At 50.0% G+C, this 20,628-nt stretch overlaps 1 non-coding gene and 2 pseudogenes across 1 annotated transcript; all 3 read right to left on the bottom strand.

The window, feature by feature from the left end:
- The window catches only part of LOC146860958 (28S ribosomal RNA), a 2,189-nt pseudogene extending 1,572 nt beyond the window's left edge, over positions 1–617 (bottom strand).
- Positions 618–1,027: 410 nt separating this feature from the next.
- LOC146860957 (5.8S ribosomal RNA) lies at positions 1,028–1,181 on the bottom strand. The gene has a single exon (XR_014979419.1). It is a non-coding gene; the product is annotated as a 5.8S ribosomal RNA (ribosomal RNA).
- A 1,011-nt stretch (positions 1,182–2,192) lies between these two features.
- On the bottom strand, positions 2,193–2,840 carry LOC146860956 (18S ribosomal RNA; annotated as a pseudogene; the record flags this gene model as incomplete).
- Between the last annotated feature and the right edge of the window lie 17,788 nt (positions 2,841–20,628).

Below are 20,628 nucleotides of genomic sequence, written 5' to 3'. Positions count from 1 at the left end.
CCCTCCGCCAGAGCAGAGGGCCACCTGCCACCCCAAAGCCTTCCCAGCCGACCTGGAGCTGGTCGCGGTTCACCGCCGCAGAGGAAATGCACCCTGTGAGGGCCAGGTAGGGCCCGGGCACCGGTCCCGCAGAGGGGATCCGGAACTCCCGGGCCACCGACCTTACCGCCGTGTTGAATCCTCTGGGCGGACTGCACGGATCCCACCCATTTACCTCTCGACGGTTTCACACCCTCTTGAACTCTCTCTTCAAAGATCTTTTCAACTTTCCCTTACGGTAGTTGTTGGCTAACGGTCTTGCGCCCGTATTTAACATTAGATGGAGTTTACCACCCGCTATGGGCTGCATTCCCAAGCAACGAGACTCCGAGAAGAACCGATCCCGGGGTGCCGGGGGCCGCTACCGGCCTAACACCGTCCGCGGGGTGAGCCTCGATCAGAAGGACTTGGGCCCCCTGAGCGACGCCGGGGAGTCCATCTTCAGTACGCCACATTTACTGCGCCTGCCGCCGGGTGGGGGATTCGGTGCTGGGCTCTTCCCTCTTCACTCGCCGTTACTGGGGGAATCCTGGTTAGTTTCTTTTCATCCGCTTAGTAATATGCTTAAATTCAGCGGGTCGCCACGTCTGATCTGAGGTCGTAGTCAGAAGAAAACGCCAAAGCGTTAAGTGGGGAACCGCCGGGGGAGGCCCCGGATCGGATCTGGAGGTGGCTAGACCTCCCTGGGAAGCTGGCCGCGGAGGTGGGCACCCGAGGCCGTGCGCGCAGGCAGCCGGTGGGACACCACAGACAGCCACGTGCGGCACGCAGCCAGGCGCCCCGGGATGGGCCCGGGGCAGACCAGTCACCAGGCTCCTTCTCGGGGGCAGGTGCGGCGGCGGCATACCTCCACGGCAGGACCCAGCGAGGGACCCTGCTACGGGCGATCGGGGGGTCTGACCTTGTGGGGGGATGAAGGGAAGTGGAGCTAACCCTGCGACGGCCCCAGCCGTTTCCCAGGGAAGCCCCGGGGCGATTGACGATCGAGCGACCCTCAGACAGGCGTCACCCCGGGAGGGACCCGGGGTCGCAAGGTGCGTTCGAAGTGTCGATGATCAATGTGTCCTGCAATTCACAATAATTCTCGCAGCTACCTGCGCTCTTCATCGATGTGCGAGCCAAGTGATCCACCGCCAAGAGTCACAGGCAACTTTTTGAAAACGTTCGCCCACCTGTGGGCGCAGAAGAGGTGGGAGGAAGGCGACGCCGTCCGTCCGCCGCCCGTGCGGCGAGATGGCCCGGGCACCCCGTTCAAGGCTTCCCCTCTGGGAGTCAGACTGCACCATTGGGAGAAAAAAAACATTACCAGGCGCTCAGCCCGGGAGTTCCCCCCCCCCGACCCGTGGGCAAGGGAGGGGGCTACTGGAGCGACGGGAGCAGGATGCCCCGCAGTCACCGGTCCCTTCCGGAGTAACCGGAAGGGACCATGCGAGTCTTCAAACCCCTCAGCCCGGCCGCACAGGACCAGGTCGAACCGGATACCTAACAAAGACAGAGGGTCGCTCCACCTGCACGTCAGCCGTCCGTCGCCGGGCGGCCCTGAGCCATGCCGGCAGGCTGGCTTCTTTCAGCTAACCCCACCCTTGCCCGGGGCGGAGGCACCAGAAGGGAAGAGCCAGGATGCTCCCCATCCCACATGCCTCCCACCGAGAGGAGCCAGGGTCCCCTCGCAGGCCCTCAGCCCCTTCTCTTCCAGGCCCACCCTGCCTCACAAGAAAGGCCACTCCTCGGTCGCCCGGATCCCGGTGAAGCCGGGACATGGGCACCAGAGAGCCCAGCCGGCTGCAGGGCCTTTCGAGGAGGGGTGTTACCAGCCCGATGATGCACTGCCATTCGGTTTCCCCCAACCGCGGGGATCATGCCGGGTGAGCTTGGGTTCCATCTCGGGAGGGCCTACTGCTGTGACCCTCCCAGAGAGGGACAGGGGACAGGGGCCGCTCCCTGTCCCTTGCGTGTCAGTCGGGTCTTCCCCGGGGGGAAGAGGCCCGCCGAAGGCCCGGCCCTCACCGAGCACCCCATGCGGCCACGGACTGCTCTACTGGCCGGGGCGCGCCAGGGCCAGGCCCTGTGCCTACGGTGTGTGCTTGCAGGAGGCAGCTAAGGGCTTGGGGCTGGCACCATCGGTCACTCTGGCTGCTCCACCGTTAATGCTCCTTCCGCAGGTTCACCTACGGAAACCTTGTTGCGACTTTTGCTTCCTCTAGATAGTCAAGTTTGATCATCTTCTCGGCGCTCCGCCAGGACCTCACTAAACCATCCAATCGGTAGTAGCACCGGGCGGTTTGTACAAAGGGCAGGGACTTGATCAACGCAAGCTTATGACCCGCACTTACTGGGAATTCCTCTTTCATGGGAAAAAATTGCAATCCCTATCACGAACAGGGTTCAGCGGGTTAAATGCACCTGTCGGCGAAGGGTAGACACACGCTGATCGTTCAGTGTAGCGTGTGTGCAGCCCCAGACATCTAAGGGCATCACAGACCTGTTATTGCTCGATCTCGTGTGGCTGAACGCCAGTTGTTCCTCTAAGAAGTTGGACGCCGACCGCTGGGGGTCGCGTAACGAGTTAGCATGGAGTAGTCTCATTTGCTATCAGAATTAACCAGACAAATCGCTCCACCAACTAAGAACGGCCATGCATCACCACCCACAGAATCGAGAAAGAGCTATCAATCTGTCAATCCTTTTCGTGTCCGGGCCGGATAAGGTTTCACGTGTTGAGTCAAATTAAGCCGCAGGCTCCACTCCTGGTGGTGCCCTGTCAATTCCTTTAAGTTTCAGCTTTGCAACCATACTCCCCCCGGAACCCAAAGACTTTGGTTTCCCGGAAGCTGCTCGACGGGTCATGGGAATAACGCAGCCGGATCGCTAGTCAGCATCGTTTATGGTAGGAACAACGACGGTATCTGATCGTCTTCGAACCTCCGACTTTCGTTCTTGATTAATGAAAACATTCTTGGCAAATACTTTTGCTTTGGTTCGTCTTGCACCGGTCCAAGAATTTCACCTCTAGCGGCACAATACGAATGACCCTGGCCGTCCCTCTTAATCATGTCCCCAGTTCCGAAAACCAACAAAATAGAACTGGAGTCCTATTCCATTATTCCTAGCTGAAGTATTCAGGCGACCGGCCTGCTTTGAACACTCTAATTTTTTCACAGTAAACGGTTCGGACCCCCAGGACACTCAGTCAAGCGCATCAAAGGGGTGCCGAGAGGCAGGGGCTGGGAAGGGCGGTAGCTCGCCTCGCGGCGGACCGCCAGCTCGATCCCAAGATCCAACTACGAGCTTTTTTTTTTTTTTATTAAACTTTTTATTATATTTGCATTTAAGGCACAAACATGTTAGGTACATTCTCCATATACTGCTAGACATTACATTTTTTATGTTGGATGTTGTGTCACTTGCTGCTCGAGCTTCACCGATGCCCCGACAAAAGATAACCCTCCCCCATTACAATTCCAGTTCCTCCTCGTTTTCAGTGTCTGATTCCCCCTCCGCTCTTATGTCTGGTGGTTCACAAATGTATCCCCTGTATTTATTCCAGGGCCCCCATATCTTGTTCCATTTCCTCGGGCAGCCACGGTTGACAAACACTGTTTTTTCGGCCACCATGGCAACATCCAGATCTCCACACCAGGCGGCAAGCGACGGTGTCTCTCTCGCACCCCATTTTTGCGCAATGTTGCGCTTCGCCACCATTATCCCCATTGTTGCCCATTCCTGTGCTGGGCGTGAAAGATCATTCGGCTCAACTACGATCTTTTTAACTGCAGCAACTTTAATATACGCTACTGGACCTGGAATTACAGCAGCTGCTGGCACCAGACTTGCCCTCCAATGGATCCTCGTTAAAGGATTTAAAGTGTACTCATTCCAATTACAGGGCCTCGAAAGAGTCCTGTATTGTTATTTTTCGTCACTACCTCCACGAGTCGGGAGTGGGTAATTTGCACGCCTGCTGCCTTCCTTGGATGTGGTAGCCGTTTCTCAGGCTCCTCTCCGGAATCGAACCCTTATTCCCTGTTACCCGTGGTCACCATGGTTGGCACAGAAAGTACCATCGAAAGTTGATAGGGCAGACATCCGAATGTATTGTCGCCGTCACAGGGACGTGTGCGATCGGCCCGAGGTTATCTAGAGTCACCAAAGCGGCCAGGCGAGCCCGGATTGGTCTTGGTCTGATAAATGCACGCAGTCAGCGCTCATCAGAGCCCGAGGTGGGAGGCTGCCCTCAGGGTCCCCAGCCGGAGCTCCTGAACCCAGCCAAGCAAGGGGAGGCTCCCCGGGCACAATGGAACCCCGTCCCGGGCCTTTCCCAGAGCGGCACGCCGGGGGACGGGGCCCAGGGCCAGAGCACCCGTCTCGGGGCCCGGCAGGACCCCTGGACCCAGCCGGGGCTCCCAGGCCCACACGCGCAAGGGAAGCCTCCCCGGTCACGCTGGACCCCGTCCTTGGCACCCTGCCATGCAGCAGGACCGAGAACAGAGCCCGGAGTGGGGAGTGGGGAGGCCACCCTTCCCCGGGGCCCATGGGAGCCCCTGAAACCAGCCAAGCAGGGGGAGGCTCCCCGTGCCCAGAGGACCCTATCTGCGGCAACCTGCCACGCGGCAGGGCTGGGGACGGACCCCTGGCTGGGGCGGCGTCCTGGCCCGTCCAGCTTCCGGCTGAGGGCCATTAGGCCAAGAGGTGTTCCGGAGTACCCTACCCCTACTAATCCGGAGGAAAGCTACCCCTCTTTCTGGGAACCCGTGCGCACCGTGAGACTCAGGGGACACTAGGCCCTGATGCGCCCGACCTCATGGAGCCCTGCCATGGATCCGCAAGGCAAATGAGCCCTCATCGGGACTTCCAGGGCAGCCCGGCCATCTGGTCGCACCATTGAAAAGCATTGGAAAGGTGTGACCAGATGGCCGGGACCGAAAGGACTCCCATCTGCCCGCCTGAGCCTCCGCGGTCGGGCTCCCGCCTGCCCATGCAGGGCTCGGGGGCTACACGTCCCGGGGGGGTTCGGGGACCCCGGCTGGGCCTCAGGCACGGGGAGGACGACCAGAGCACTCGGGCCTGGACACACGGGGGAAGACTACCCGGGACCCATGGAGCCTGTCCCGGGCACTTTGCCACGCCGTGGGCCGGAGGAGGGAGCCCCCGGACTGGGGGGAGGTGTTGCCCGGGCATAGCCCATCTGGTCCACAGCAAAGAACCGCCAGCCCGGGAGCGGTGTTCCAGCATACCCTGCCCCTACTAATCTGGAGGAAAGCTATCCCTTTTTCGTGGGACCCATGCGCACCGCGAGACTCAGGGGACCCTGGGCGTGAACGTTCCCGACCTCCTGGAGCCCTGGCTGGGATTCGGGAGGCAAATGAGCCCCCATCGGGACTTCCAGGGCAGCACGGCCATCTGGTGGCCCCATTGGAAAGCATTGCGTGCGACCAGATGGCCGAGGGGGAAAAGGTGCGACCAGATGGCCGGGACCGAAAGGACGCCTGCCCCGCGGTAGGGCTCCCACCTGCACACGCAGGGCTCGGGGGCTCGGCATCCCGGGGGGGCTCGGGGACCCCGGCTGGGCCTCAGGCACGGGGAGGACGACCAGAGCACTCGGGCCCCAGACACACGGGGAAAGACTGCCCGGGACCCATGGAGCCTGTCCTGGGCACTTTGCCACGCCGTGGGCCGGAGGAGGAAGCCCCCGGACTGAGGGGAGGTGTTGTCCGAGCATAGCCCATCTGATCCACAGCAAAGAACCGCAAGCCCGGGAGGGGTGTTCCGGCATACACTGCCCCTACTAATCTGGAGGAAAGCGACCCCTTTTTCGTGGAACCCATGCGCACCGCGAGACTCAGGGGACCCTGGGCGTGAACGTTCCCGACCTCCTGGAGCCCTGGCTGGGATTCGGGAGGCAAATGAGCCCCCATCGGGACTTCTAGGGCAACCCGGCCATCTGGTCGCTCCATTGGAAAGCATTGCGTGCGACCAGATGGCCGAGGGGAAAGGTGCGACCAGATGGTCGCATGGCCCCAAGCCGAGCCATAGCGGTAGGGCTCCCGCCTACCCTTGCAGGGCTCCGGGGCTCTGCACCAGGGACCCTTGTCCCGGGCAGATGGACACTTGGCAGGATGCATCCCAGGCCGCACCCCAGGCCCTGACCGAAACTCAGGCCCCGGGGCCGGTCCCTGCTTCTCAACCCAGCCAGGCTGGGAAAATCGGGGAGCCTGCCCGAGCACGAGGGACCCCTGTCCCAGGCACACGGACCCTCAGGAAGTGCGCTCGTTTTCCACACATTTTTTCTATAATTCCACGTAGAGGCATTACACCAATTCCCCCCAGCCCTACTTTATACATCTATGGGTTTTATTACGAGTCTGGTGGTCCACATACCGCCAGACACACGGGGCGCAGTTGTAGCAGTCTTCTGATTTCCCCATTACTCCCAGGGTGGTCGACCACCCTGGGACTACTGCCAGGGATCCAGGGTCCCTGGCAGTGGCGCAACTGTATTGAAGCCGCAATATGCTTGGCGGCGCCACAACCCGCCAAGCATATTACGAGTTTTTTCACCACCAGACTTTTTATGGCGGGGCGATCGCCATGAAAAGTGTGGCAGTGAGGAAACCTTGTGCCTCAAGCCATGTGTATGCACACAGAGGGGTGTGTGCATGCACACCAGTACCTGCACGGCATGGAGCCTACATAGAGCACCAATCACAGTGCTGCCATTGCAGTGTTATGATTGGCTAGGGTTTAGGGCTTTGGGGAGGGCGGGAGGATGCCTGTAGGGAGGCCATTTTCTCTATGTAGGCTCTATGCTGTGCAGGTACTGGTGTGCATGCACACAGAGGGGCACATATTTGTTTTGCCTCCTGTTCCTGCCGGAGGCAGCAGCACAGGAAAGCAGCAAGAAAATGCGGCGCGGGACCTGGCTAGGAGCCGAGGTGGCATGAGACCCAGTAAGGGACGTTTTATTTGTATCACCCGCTCGACCCACCCACCTGCCCCCCAACCCAGGAGTCATGCGAGCCGCAACTGATCACCCCCCCTAAAGTCCTTTGTGTCCAGTGCTACACGTTATATTCCTTTGTGTCCTGTTTATTGCGTTGCGGGAATCGTTATCTATCTGCTTTAGCAAATCTCAACATTTGCAGACAAAAGAACATTTCTCCACAGAAATTCAATGAGTTGTTGTCCTTGTGTGCGTTCAATGCTGCATGCTTCGAATGGTGACCCAGGGAAGCCAAGGGACCATATTCTACCTGATTTAGAGTTGGTTGGCAATGGAAAATATACCTATTTCTGGAGGAAATGTTGAAACCAGAGGAGAATCCACTGGTGGTATTTATTTGACTGTGCTATCGCTTTCTTGAAGGAAATTCCACTGGTGGATTCTATTCTGGATTCAGCATTTCCTCTGACAAACCCTGCCAACCTCTAAATCAATCCATAGACAGCTGGACGATCAGAGAACTAAGAAGTGTGTGCGAGTCTCTAATCCATTCCTTATTCTCTCCGACTAGGAAACGTCTGACGTCCTCTTCGCTATCCCTCATTTGGGTAGACATTCACTGTTCTCTCTTTTTCTCCCTTGTCGTCTCCTTTCTTTCCACTTTTTGTTGCCCACTCTTCACTCTCTATTCAGATCTCTCGTTCTACCCTTCTCTCCACTTTATCTTCCCTCACTTTATCTTCTCCTTAATCTCTTCCCTCTCTTTTCTTCCTCTTTCCCTACGTTTATCCAGAATTTCTTTCTTCACTCCTGTCTTTTTCTCCTAAGTTGTTTCTCCCTTTTTCCACTCGCCCCTGTTTGTCTCTCCACCCTCTCCCGGTATCTCATTTTCTTTTGTCTCTCATTCTCGTGGCTCTTCTTTTTTATCTCTCCCCGCTCTTGTCTCTGCCCTTCTTTCCCAGGATGGAGGGTGGATAAGGTTTCTACAGCAATCTTGTAAAAACAAAATAAAAAAAGGCACATACGTTTTTACCATTTCTATTTTTCTCTAAGTGTGAAGTTATTTAAAACTTTTGGGGTGTGTAGTGTTTTTTCTCTTTCCATTGCTCTTGAAACGTCCGCATCGCCCCCCACCCCACATTTTCCTAAATGGGTGGAATTTAATTGAAATGAAACTCCAAATCTCAAATCCGGTATGTCACTTGGCATTTTTAACACAACAGCAGACACCGGCAGCTTGTCTGTCCGATCGTTGCGGCCTGCTGCGGGGGACAAAAGTCCAGCCCTGCCCTCCACTCCATCCACTGAAAACTTGATAATTGTGCTGCATAAAGGCAGCAGATACCCCAAACTCTAGCCCTTACCTCCTGAAGCCCAGAATGGGAGATTTAGAGTAGACTGGCCGATTGTCATTCTAAACTTGACAATGAACCTGCCTGGCTTTCCCAGACTAACACTCATCTGAGGCTGCAGGGCCTTTTCTGGTTCTGCGCCACCAGGGAATTCGGCCCAGACACGTGGAGCCGCTTTATCCACAGACAACAAAAAAACGGCCCACCAGCCGGCCTCTGCCACAGGCACCTCGGGGCAACGGGCGACTGCCCACCTTGCCTATCCGACCCTGTTTCCATCCCATTTGATCTACCGTGTGGTAGTGTGTGAAGGGAGCTGATATCGCGTGACACGGTGACGCAGTGTGTTGACAGGCCTGTTGTATGCACTATGCCTTGCAGCAGACACATTAACCCTCAGTGTTATTTTATGATGAATAAAACCTGTGAGTAACTCGAACATCTCTCCAGAAATGGTATTAAATCACTATTTACCCTACAAGTATTAAACACTGGAGATGGTCCACCAAGTTGTCTTCAGCAGGTGCCTTATTAAGATATTTGTTAATGAAGTATTTTTATGACCATTTTAGTAAGCCTGGAGAAGATATCTATCCCATTTGTCCTTGTCAATATTTGGGGAAATTGGGTTTGAAAAAATTAAATATGGAAGTTGACTGCCAGAGTCCAAATTTCACCCCCTTGCTGCTACTGACACATTTACCCCCAGTTTATGGGGTCCCAGGGTCTTTTTGTTCACATTTCTCGCACCGGTTTCTTGAGAGCTGAAGGGTGCTGAGAAAGCGGCATCATTCCAGGACTCTGTTTCAAATGAGGAAAACATCGAAGCATAGACTATTTCATCACTGACGGAGATCTCCGTAGAACAGCGTAACGACCTGTTGATAAAATTACAATTGTAGCATTTTCCAAAAAGAGGTCTATTCCTGTAGGGGATTGTGCTGACGCCGGCCCCTTGCGGACGAGGACTGGAATTTGAACCGCTCTGTCACCGGCTCTGCTGGAGAGACGGAGCAGCTGACCTGCTCGAGAGACAGCGGGCGGGGAGGCGCAGGGGGCAGGTCTGAGGCGCAGGGGGCGGGTCTGAGGCGCAGGGGGCGGGTCTTTGTGGGTCGGAAGTCCTCAGAGTTTCAGCTGTACCCCAACGGGAGGCGGTTTGAGGGTGGTCTGATGACGTGAGATATTTTCCGTAAACCCTGTCTTACTTTGAATGCCCAGCTATTCCATCCCATTACAGGTGCAACGCACTTATAGTTAACACTGAAAACGTTCCCACAGTTTTATGGAATATTTGTGAATAGGAGGTACGCGACCCTCCTCCATGCAGCTGTATTCTTAGCACGAGCAGATCGTTAGTTGCAGAGAGGTCTAGTTGGGCCTAAACTTTGGGAGGGGCAAGCACAGGGGTGGCGCTATAATAATAGCTTAAACAAGAAAAGAGACTTCTACATTTTATGCACATTAGGACAACCCAATACAGCATGTTTTTGAATATTTAACCCTGTCTTTAGGCTAGTGTCAGCGACCTTAACAAAGGAGAAATCAACCTCTACAGATTTCAATAGGAAAACAGATTAGACCCAGTTTTCATAAAAGTTATTTCAAGACAGCAACTCTTTTGCCCATTCTCAGTATTTCTTCTCTGAAAGGACTGTGCTCATGAAAAATGATCACTGTATGCCCTAAAAGTGCCTCAGCTTTTTTATTGACCAAAGGTATGTTTAATATGTTCTTTGGATGTTGCAGCCTATGGTTGTTTGGCCACACATGTATGTACAGGTCTTGAAGAATATAAAGCTGAGTGGGTTAACACACCTGTTGCTGGGTTGTGTGACTGGCATGCCATGTGTTTGATTCCCGTTTCATCTTGCCTTCCTCCTGAGATTGTTTGAGTGCCACTCTTTTGGAAATATTTCAGCCTCTTCATTGCTCTGGCATGATTATCCTAGTTGTTGTTAGCACCCTGTATTTAGGGTTGCCACCTTAACCAGAGAAAAATAACTGCCATCTGTTTATGTTTTAAGATTCTGCAAAGTCCCAGAAAGGATTCTTAAGTAGAATTTTATATTAAATCATCCATATTGATTTTTAACATGGCCTTCCTGGCTTTGTTTACTCTAATTAACAGTCAGTGGTCATTAGGGCAGCTATAGAATGCATTTAAAGTGTTTTCTTCTAACACCATTTAAAGTATGTACAAATAAGGAAAAAAATACTGGCTTCAGGTGATTTTTCAAAGTTTTGTACTGGCAGGTGCAGTGAAAATATTGGTTATAACTTGCCTGACATCTCTGGGACTTCTGGTTATCACAATGGGGAAACATGACGCTCACCAGTCCAAACTTACCTTTGAGGGCAGACGCCTCAAACGTAAGTGGAACAGGAAGCTCATTCAGAACCGTCTTCTGAGGGCCTGGTGGGGTGGCGATTCACAAGACATTGACTTAAAGAGCTGTTAGTAGATGTCAAGAACAGCCTTAGGACCATAGACGCCAAACTGAACATTCTTACAAACCACTTGGACCATATCAAACAGAGGGTTGATAAACACAACACAAGACTGGATCAGTTCGAAATTCGCACCTCTGATGTTGAGGATGCCCAAGCAGACTCTAAGAAACACATGTTGCGCATGGATAACATTCTGGAACTGATTAAAGCCAAAAATGAGGATCTCGAAGTGAGATCTCAGTGCAACAACCTCAGAATTACGGGGATTCCGGAATCTACCGCTATCACTACAATGGAAAGTTTTGTGGAAACCCTAGTTCGCGAGCTCTTTGGAGAAGCCTTGTCACTGGCCTTCATTGTGGAGGGCTCATTGCTACCTGGGGCCGTGTCCCCCGCTGGGGGCCCGGGGACGTCTTATTGTGGCTCGCCTGCTATACTACAGGGACAGGGACACAATACTGCATCTTGTCCGCGAGCACCAATACACATGCCATCAGGGGAACATTTTGTCTTTCAACCCAGAATTTACCATGTCGGTATAAGCTGCCAGACGCGAGCTCCTGGTGGCCAAGAGACTCCTTCAGAAGGATGAAATCCCATATGCATTCTTATAACCAGCCAAACTGTGCATATCTCATGATAACAAATCTCATTTTTTTACCAATTCTCAATCAGCCCTTAAGTTTGCCAAGCATTTTACCCATTGGAGGCACTTTCCTGGTGCATCACCTCAACACTCCACAGGCAACTCTGTTCATGATAATGATTAACGCGATGAAGCTACGGTGGCATTAAATTGGTTGTCTTCTCAGCCTTGACTCTCCACCTCGTTCCAGACTAAGGGTTGTGTGCACCTTCACTTTTTCTCTGTGTTTTATGCCTTCATACACTCCAGCCATGTTCTAATCTTTGGCTTGTCTACTGTGTCACTCTACTGGGTTAATCATCCCATCTGGCCAACCAGCCAGTGTTTGGAGGGGGTGTTTGTCCGGCGTCGCTTCGCCTCCAGTCTACAGTTCAAGTTTTGCTGGGTTGCTGGGGAGGGGTTGGGGGTGGATTCTATTACTCCACCAGGAATGGGGGTGGTGTGAGATATGGGTAAGATAGGGTACTTTTTACTGTTCGTTCTCTTTTATCTTTCTTTTGGGTTATCTGCTCCCCTAGGCGATACACTGCAATACAGGCAGCTCTCTGTATCAAGATCAATACACAACCAATTTACTTTCGTGCCACACTATCCACAGGCATTGACTTTAGGCATTGACAAAGTGCCTCATCTGGAACATTCGCGGTCATAATGACCACCGGAAAGCTCACGCCGTTCACGCCTACCTGGTCCGTCACCAAATAGACATATGTTTCCTCTAGGAGCTACACCTCATCTCACTCACCACTCCTGGGTTGCGAGCTAGATCGTGCGGCTAGACTCCTGCCTCACTGTACTCCAGTTATGCCAGAGCGGTCGCCATTTTAATTCACAGGGGCCTCCCATGGCATCTTACCAACACCATAATTGACAAAGAAGGACGCTATGTTATATTAGCGGGTGCACTACACAGACAACCCATATTTCTAATGGCGGTCTATGGCCCAAACACAGACATTCCAGAATTTTTGTCTGACATTTGGAAGCTGATGAGTGGCATTGGTCCCGAAACCATAATTTGGGGGGCAGGGGGATTTTAATGTGGCATTGAATAACCAGTTAGACCGTTTTGGGGTCTCTCGATGTCCACACCCCAGCGCAGCAGTGACACTTACCACAATTATACATGATAAACACCTGCTGGATGTCTGTAGATTGATGTATGTGGAGATGCAAGAGGGCAAATGCTTTACATCACATCACAACGCCTGGTCGAGAATTGATTATTGGCTTACATCTAGAGACGTTAAAACATGGGGATTGAAAATAACACACCAGCCTTGTACCTTGTCAGATCGCTCCCCAGTTCTCTTAGAATTTACGATTCCTCAGCCTTCCTCTCGCTTCTTTTCATGGCGCCTTCCCCCGGGAGTGATACAGGATTCGGCTTTTCGGTAGGAGGTTCGCACAGAGCTAGTCTCCTATTTTGCGCATAATTAGGGCTCAGTCAACTCCCCATTTACACTGTGGGAAACATTCAAAGTAGTGATATGAGGGGTATGTATTGCTACACAGGCAGGTGTTCTGAGGGCTAAATGAGGTCAGCTGGTGAAGCTAGCGAATGACATATGTAGCTTAGAGACACATTATTGTCAAACCAATGACCCAGTCATCTTGGCTACCGTACGAGAAAAAAATATCAGAATACTCTGTTGAGGAGGCTCATGAGATCAACTACTTTAGTCGGGACACTCAAGCCTGCCAATATGAAGAGGGCAAAATGTTAGCAGGTTTACACCGCCAGCCCCATACATCCACATACATGGTAGATCTTCTCGAAAAAAATTCCACACTTCAAGAAACCCCTCCAGGTCTATAAACATGATTGCCACATTTTACTCCCAGCTATACACTGCCACCCCGGCACACAACCAGGCTGTTTTTAAATGGGAGACATTTAAAGTGAAGAAAATATTTCTATGAAGCATTAGGTCTTAATTTTTTTCTCCACTTTCAATAAAGGCAATTACGTCTTTATGGTTAATGAAGCACTTTTTAAATTATGAGTTTTATGGAAAACATATAAACTTAAAGTTAACTTCTCAGTTTAATTGTCTCCCATTTCAAAGTGTAGCATTTACACACAGCAGCCATCTTGCTTCAAGTGGGTGGTAGACACGGTGCAATATTTATAACTGAAAAAGCTATTCCTTTAAATGGGAGAAATTTAAAGTACAGAAAAATATTCCATATTACAAACATATTTGCTGAACGTTTTTCAGCATTTTAAGTATTTCTCATTAAATAATGGTTGTATTTTTGTGTTATGAATGTAATAGTGCCACATATGGTGAAAGGAATGGCCCATGCATCAAGTACATATGACACAGGCTCTCAGTCACGAATGCACATGTTCAGTTCATACACCCACATATTCATACATTCCCACAGACCACACTCTCACTGACACACATGGTAACCATATCAAAGTGCCCCTAGTCAAAGTATTTTGTTCAAACCGTCATATCTGGCTTAATGGACATTCAATTTAAAGTCAATGAAGCTGGGCATAGGGGTGTCTGATAACCATGCACGGGTTGCTTAGCCTCCAATAGCTCACATTGATTTTCACTGATCAGAAGTGAAAGGTTGGAGACCCTTATCCTAGAAACTATTATTTATCTGCTTACCTATGCACAGTGGCATAACACACAGCAAGGCGGCCTCCTGCAGAATGGGGCTAGACTTTGAATGAATGAGGGTCCATCGTGGGGCATCCATCCTTTTCAGGTAATGTAGTTACCTGCGTTCCTGCCTATGTACTTAGTAAACAAGTTGTTATAACCTGCCTGACTGGATTATCATTGGCTCAGTGGGGTTCTGGTAGATGCCATGACTGGGAAACAGCGTTAACAATGCTGTTTCCACAACAGATAGCTTTACAATGCAGTCGTTACAACGACCGCGTTGCTACCATGCGTGCCATTACATCGCAAGTCGTATCAACAACTTACTGTAGGGGCGTGCAACACCAGGGAATGTGTTGGATTTTAAATCCGACACCTTCCCTGCTGTTGCACAAACTGGAGTAGGAATAGTAATTGAGACTATACCTAAGTCCAGCACCCCTCTACAGCAAGTTGTTGATACGACTTGCGATGTAATGGCAGGCGTGGTAACAACGCGGTTGTAAAGCCATGCGTGGTGAATGTATGCGTTGAAACGTCATGCATTCGCCATGACTGTACCATGGCAACTATGGAACACGGGGTAAGGAGAAGAGAGTTGAATGTTGGTAGGGTAAGAGCTGCACTGATCTGTGCTGTTATGTTGGTGGAATAAACAATTTCGGAAGTATGGTTTGCCTCGTAAAGTTTTTCCTAACACTGGTGACGATGTCATGGTGGGACTTTAAGAAAAAACAGCCACACTGTATGAAAGTGCCCAAAAAATGTATTCGCATGTGGTCAGACATTATCAACAAAAATATAAAAAACAATTTGATGATAAGCACAAAGCAAGTGAGCATGAGTAGAGGGTGGATGATTTGGTTTATGTGAAAAATCCTACTTGGTCACCTAAAGGAAAATCGAAATTCATGGGCCTGAAACGCATAATCCAAGTTAAAAAAGAATGTGGCGATACTGAGTGATGGTGAAGTGTGGAGCATGTCACGCCAAGCAAGGGTTGTGGGGAAAGATGATCTGGGAGTGGACACATGACGTCTTGAGTTTGCTTCCATCTATGCAACAAGCATTTACAAAGCAATAGGTCTCGCAACTGCGAGTTTTAGAGCTATTGGTATTGTAAATGGCAATGCCTTTTGAAAAATTAACAGGTATTGTAATTTATAATGGTAATTTTCCACCAGTACCATAACTACCACTATTATTATTATTACTATCACCACAGAGTAGTAATAGTAATAATTGTAGTGGTGGTTATGGTACTTGTGGTGGTTGTAGCGGTGGTGGTAGTGGTGGTGGTATTGGTACTGGTGGTGTTAGTGGTGGTGGTACTGGTGGTCTACGTGGATTTTATTTAATTACTTATGCTACTGCTGGAATATTTTTTAACAAAAGCTAACAGACATTATCATTTGCAACGTCAATAGCTCAAACTTTTAGTAATGCCAGCCCTATTGCATTGCAAATGCTTGTTTTATGTTACAGGCATGAGGTGCATCATCTACTTCCCAAAATACAATCTTAGATTTGTAGACACTCGTAACAGTCCTATGGTAGGAGGCAGTTGTTCAGCCAGTGTAAGGCTAATAGCTCACACAACTTTGCATTTTGATACCTGACGTTTTAAATTACAATAAATGTAGTATACATCAGGCAGGAGACTTGAGTTACCAGTAACTGTGGAAAGAGAAATAACTTTAGAAACTGGTGCTTTATTTCACCTTTTCTGTGGTGTGAAGGATACATAACTGTTTTATTGCATTCGAATGGGCACAATGGGGCTTATTTACAAGTCCCTTGCACCACCGGTGCTTCACTTTTTGTGTGGGAAAAAGTGACGCAGTGGCGGCGCAAGGGGCTTGTAAATAAGTCCCAATGTCGTTGGCAGAATGCTTTTAAGATGCCTGTCGATTGCCGCTCACTCTATGCGCACACATATATGCCAGAGAAAATCCTTCTCGTAAGCAGTGTTGCCACCTTTTGGTGTCCAGTGAAGCTTGAATACTTCCAACTGAAAAACGGTTGTGAAACCAGGAGCAGCTGAATCCGCGACACACCTGGACCTACAGCCAGAAACATCTGGTATTAGCAAGGAATTGAATACATCATTAAAAAAATCCCCCTGGGTCTTAATGTCCTGTGGCAGTGGAAATCTCTCAGTCAGGGCACATACGTTGTTGGCAAATGGTTTAAAGCCAAGGTGTATAAATAACAGCGCTAGCATGGCGATAATTTCCAGCGATAGCCGGCGATAAAAAATCTCACGCTAAGCGCGGCCAGCAATAATTATCGCTGCCGCTTGATAATATGCCCCTCAGTTTATGAAAGGTTGAGAAAAAAGAATAAAAAAGAAAGAGAAGAAAAGAAAAACATCCTAGTGGGAATGTATATACGGCATCTAGTACTTAATTACAACCAGGGTTCTATGGCTCTATAGCAGTTCTGCTGACCTGATTCTCTGGCTCTACAGCAGCTCTGCTGACTTGGTTCTTTGGCTCTACAGCAGCTTAGCTAACCTGGTTCTCTGGCTCTAAAGCAGCTCTGCTGACCTGGTTCTCTGGTTCTAAAGCAGCTCTGCTGACCTGGTTCTCTGGCTCTAGAGCAGCTCTGCTGACCTGGTTTTCTGGCTCTAAAGCAGCTCTGCTGACCTGGTTCTCTGGCAATAGAGCAGCTTTGTTGACCTGGTTCTCAGGCTGTACAGCAGCTCTGCTGACCTGGTTCTCTGGCTCTACGGCGGCTCTGCTGACCTGGTTCTCTGGCTCTACAGCGACTCTGCTGACCTGGTTCTCTGGCTCTACAACAACTCTACTGACCTGGTTCTCTGGCTCTAAAGCAGCTCTGCTGACCTGCTTCTGTGGCTCTACAGCAGCTAAGCTGACCTGGTTCTCTGGCTCTACAGAAGCTCTGCTGACCTGGTTCTCTGAGAAAAACAAAGGGGGGGAGTGGAGAGGTACTACTTATCACAAGTAGTGGAGGGTGATACTTCCTCCTTCTGTAATCTACAAACCATAAAGATCCACCCTCAGAACAGTTTCAGAAATCATGTCCTCACGGGTAATGTATGTTTCCTACAATGGTGGGAAAAACACACAGTGTTTTTTAATACCCCTCACACACCAAAAGGACCCTTGGTGTCATGCTTCATCATAGGGGTCTTCCCGCCCCTCTACGGGACGGGGCGTGCTACAACCTACGAATACGCGGGAGCACCTTTTTGTTGTGAAAACAACTATGTGTTAAGTAGGAGAGTGAGTGCGAGGGTCAGGAGTGGATGGGTAAGTGAGGTTAAAAAATACCTGGCTCGTTGGTTTAGAAAATAATTTTTAATACACCTGTGAGCTGGTATTATTAAAAGGTGGGGACGGAGGTATGTATGCCTTCATGAGCTGTGCCTCCTAGGTTAGTCAACATGTTTCGAAGCCCCCCAGGCTTCTTCTTCAGGGCTAAAAAGATCCCTATCTACACTCACAAAATTATGTGATGTGCAAATTTACACTAATAGTCACAAGATAGGTGTAATAAAGAAATACAGTGCACGTCGATTCCCAATGCACGCATACGATACCTAATTAGGTATCTTGAATCAATTTATCTGGAAGGATAAAAACGGAGGTACATGTATTATAATGCGTGACACATAACATGGCGAACCATCGTGATATAATAAAGAACCTGCAAAGGAAGTGAGATGAGTGAACATGTATTCTTTATTATTATTCATAGTGCAGTTAGATGGTGGCGTGTCCCGCTGGCGAAATAAGTGGGAAGAAAACAAACAAAGACTGACACACATAAAACATAAAGCACACACACTATGTCAAAGGATCTGGTCTAGTGATCCAAAAGGTAGATTTCTATATTGCCTAAAAAAAAAAAGGGGGGGGGGGGGAGGTAGTTAATGATAGTTTGTAAGTAAAGGTATTGTGGGTAGGAAGAAAAACAACCTGCTCGGATTCAAAGGGAAAAATGCCCCATGAGCCTGTAATGGGTGGGAGGGGTGCCTGTAATTGCAACCTAGAGGGAAAACGGTAAATAAAAAGGTATTACTTCCAAAGTGTCGCCACGGCGTGAACCGAGCTTACCGCACGTCTAAAGGACCCCCGGCTATGCCGTACTCACTGCTCCTGGGACACTGCCCCGCCGTGTCTGGCCTCCCCGCAGCTCCGCTGGACAATGGAGCTCGATTGGTGGGGAGTTTAAGTACTCCCGCTCTGGCGGGAGAATCAGAACAGATGCACCTGTGTTTTGGCTGATTAGTGGAAGCTAGAGAGGTGACTCTCATTGCTTCTCTGAGGCGGTTCCGGTTGTGGCGCTCAGCGCTGAAGTCCCCGGAAGTGACGCCCGCGTCATAGAGCGTGCGTTGGTTAGAGCGCTAGTGCGCTAACCTTTGTAATGAAAAAAAGGGGGGGGTGGGAGAGCAATGCGAGTAGGGAAAGGCACAGATATTGATATTGAGCGTGCGTTGGTTAAAGCGGTAGTGCGCTAACCTTGTAATGAAAAGAAGGGGGGCGCGGTAGAACAATGTGAGTAGGGAAAGGCACAGATATTAATAACTGGTGGGTAACGCTTGGGTTCAAATAGAATTAAATTTGAGGGGGCGCATGACCCCTAGAGTGGGAAATAATAATGACTATGTTGGTGATCAGGCTAATGAGACTGTACCACGTAATATGATGGGGGAGTAACGTTTCGGGACAAAAAAAGAAGAAAAAAAAATAGCTATTGCCAAAGCAATATTGGTGCTAGCATCTAGTATTAAGAGGTAAAGGACCCTGGCACTGGTGACAACATGCCGGTGCATGGGAGGTTAACCGAAGGCATTCGGTTGGGCAGTTGGGGAAAGCCCACTATGGGAGCAGGGGTTTCTGAACATACTGGTGTAGTCGTGTGACAGAAGAGATGTTAGATCTTTTAGGTTTCAGGAATACATAATAATACCGAGTCTGGGGATTGCAGTTCATGAAAACTGGTTCCATGGTATTTCGTCATTGAGCCCTTCGACGTGTGTACCTAGACGAAACACCCACCTTTGTTCGTTCTCAAAAAGGCCAATCTCACTGTTAAGTTGCTCAATGACGGTCCACTTTAAGTCACTCGTTCCGTGATTGTGGATTAGGTAGTGAGTTGCCATCTTGGTTGTACTTCTCCTGCAATGAATGTTACTCTTGTGTTCCCCGATGCGGATCTTGTTGGGTCTTGTGGTCATTCCAATATATTCCAGGTTGCATGGGCAAGTGATCATATAGATGGTATTCTTGCTATTACAGTTGGTGAAACCTCTTTGCTCCCACTCGCTGCCATCTCTAAATTTCAAAAACCTACTTTTGCAGGTAAGGTGGCACGTACTGCAACTGCCACAAGGATGGTGACCCTGAATTGGAGGTAAAAGTTGATCCCTCGGTCTAGTGGGTGGGAGTCTCCTCGGTCTTGTATGAACAAGCATGTCTTTTAAATTTCTCCCTCTCTTGTGAGTGAACATTGGTTTGGGGAGATTTAATTAATTGGCAGCTGTTGAGGAGTCTCCAGTGTTTGTTCACCACCTTGGTGATCTGATTTGAATGTGTGTTAAAAGTGGTTACACAGATGGGTCGCTCCTGTTGTTCGGTCGTCACTCTGTCCTCCAGTAGTGAGTCCCGGTTGTTATTTCTTGCCCTTTTCATGGCTTTATCAATGACTCTTTTCGGATAATTCCGTTGCAGGAGTTTAGTTTTTATGTCAGCTGCCTGGCTCTTGTAGTGATGTAACTCAGTGCAGTTCCTCCGGAGACGGAGAAATTGTCCATAAGGAAGATTTTCCCTTAAATGGCGTGGATGAAAGCTATTGTACATAAGCAAACAGTTCTTAGCTGTTGGTTTGAAGTGTGTTGTGGTCTTTAGGGTACCTTCATCAGGGTAAATGTTGAGGTCCAGAAACACCAAATTGGTGCATGAGATGGTACCAGTAAATTTCAGAAAATTGTTCTGTTCATTCAGCCATACCATGAAGGCTTCAGTGGAAGGGATGTCCCCTTCCCAAATGACTAGTATGTCATCTATATACCGTTTCCACGTTTTTATATTGTGGTAGAAGGGGTTATGGGAATCATGGATTTTTTTAGACTCCAGGTGGTACACGTAGAGACCAGCTAGGCTGGGAGCAAAGGTGCTCCCCATGCTGGTCCCGTGTTTCTGTAGATAGTATGTGTCTTCATACATGAAGTAGTTCTTGGTGAGTGCCAGGGAGAAGCACTCCATCACTACATTTCGTGGTGTCTGGTATTACCATTCGGTGGGGAACAGAACCTCCTCAATTATAGTTAATGTTTCATCGTGAGGGAGGCTCGTATTTAGGCTCTCCACATCGAGTCCTATGAGGATGTTCTTTTCTGGGTCAAACTCTATATTTTGGAGTAGTTGTAGCACCGCCTTGGTGTCTTTTAGATAGGTATCTGTAGTTTGGACCATGGGGCGGAGGAATGCATCCGCGAATTTGGACAAAGGTTCCAAAATGGAATCTATCCCAGAGACAATGGGGCGCCCTGGTGGTTGCCCCAGATTTTTATGAATCTTGGGTATAGTGTAGAAATATGAGACC

This window comes from Triturus cristatus, chromosome 3_1 (genome assembly GCF_964204655.1).
Source record: "Triturus cristatus chromosome 3_1, aTriCri1.1, whole genome shotgun sequence".
Taxonomy (NCBI): domain Eukaryota; kingdom Metazoa; phylum Chordata; class Amphibia; order Caudata; family Salamandridae; genus Triturus; species Triturus cristatus.
The sequence above is the reverse complement of the archived record's forward strand: the minus strand, read 5'-3'. Positions and strand labels throughout refer to the sequence as shown.